This window comes from Frankliniella occidentalis, unplaced genomic scaffold, assembly GCF_000697945.3.
Source record: "Frankliniella occidentalis isolate FOCC.00 unplaced genomic scaffold, Focc_3.1 Scaffold13, whole genome shotgun sequence".
NCBI classification, from domain to species: Eukaryota; Metazoa; Arthropoda; class Insecta; order Thysanoptera; family Thripidae; genus Frankliniella; species Frankliniella occidentalis.
The window spans coordinates 2991265-2993013 of NW_026267143.1; positions in this window are offsets into that span (position 1 = coordinate 2991265).

Below are 1749 nucleotides of genomic sequence, written 5' to 3' on the forward strand. Positions count from 1 at the left end.
TTTAAAGAAAATGCACATAAATGCATTCAAAATGGACAGTGTTAGACCCTTCTACTGTGTAATTACTCTACAAAGTTGTAACACAGATGATTTTGCGTAAAATATTCGTCGAAGCACAGATCAGCCTTGCACCAGCTGCATGTTAAGAGCTTGATGTCCCCACATCGGCAAGATGCGCCCTTACTTCGGAAGCAAAATGCTACAGGGTTGGGGAACTTGTCTGGTCTCTCTGAGACGTACCCACTCTGTAATGAAGAATACAAATTAATTCTGGCTTGAACAAACATAATCGTTGCTTAACTCTTTCCAGTAGCACGTTGTATATTCACCCTAGTAGCGCCAAGGCGGTAATGCGCATAGTAACGTGCATTATACCACCTTGGCGCTACTCGGAAGCACATAGAATATCACACATTTGCAGCACATTTAAGTGGCATTACCTAATTTAATGCGCTAAAAATGTGTTAAATGATGTGTGTATTAAGTGCAGTATGCGCCTGGAAAGTGCAATGAGAGGCACTACTGGGGATTAAAATAGTTATTAAAGGTGCAAATTTTACCTTGAACCAAGCGTACTTGAACAGATTTACGTATCGTGGTGCACAAAACTGGTTGTATATCAAGGACTGCATTTTTATAATATTGTTCCAGTTTGAAAGGTCAACGTCCAAGTCATTCAACAGTACAAAATCAGACAGGTACTTGGTAAAATTTTTCCATATACGAAACCCGTAAACATCCCAGGGCTGGATCATTCCTGAAAGTAAAGACCGCGTTTAGTTAATATATGTATACTCAAAACGTCTACAGACACGTGTTAGTTCCAGCCTATATTTTTTGACTTCATAGGAGCACCACCGGATTGAGTACGCTCTATTGCGCGTCTTAATACTTTTAGATGGTAACGCAGTGGTGATGCATTAAAGGCGTGAAATATGCAGTATAGATGCACGCGTGCATTAATGCTCTTTGACAGCATCACCTATGTCTAACCTTTTGTGTACATTTCTATATGCATCTGCTCGCGTATTGCAGCGCATATTTAATGCGTTTGGGCCCTCTTGGTGTGTTTATAATGAGTATAAAAGTACCTACCTGTAGTGTTCGGTGGAATCTGCTGGATGTTTATTTCCACCCCTTCGGGAATATTTCCGGACATATTTTCGGTGGTGAAAATAGACCAAGAGTCAACAAATAGCGCTCCTTTTGGAGCCAAGTAAGGGACAAGCGACATTCTGTTAAAGGAGAGGCAAAAATTTAGTGTGACACAAAACTCTGCGTTAGCACGTTTCCCCTCAAGCACCAGAGCCAAATGCGCTTAAGAACCACACAAGGGTGCGCGTGAATGTGCACTGAATACGAATTCAACGCCAGTGTGCCGCCGTTAGTTGGCATTTCTACGCGCATTGAAGAGCATTAGATGCCTTTAGCTCTTCATGGGTTTCATACCACCGAAAACGTACCTGCATAACCTCATTTAAATGTTTCTTCCCCATTTTACCGGACGTGGAGGCAGACAGAAAAACGTTTGCAGGCCTGTGTAAGGTCTGGGACACTATAGGACCGAATTCACCTGGAATAAAGCAAACCCAATGACTTTAATAAAGAATAATTAAAACGAATTTACGAACGTTTGTGAATTATAACATACCTTTTGTTTCCTGCAAAACTATATAAAGCGGTTCTATAAGCTTCCCTGACGCTGTCATAGCGGGCATTATAGTATAGCTATGCGTTAAGGCATTCTTC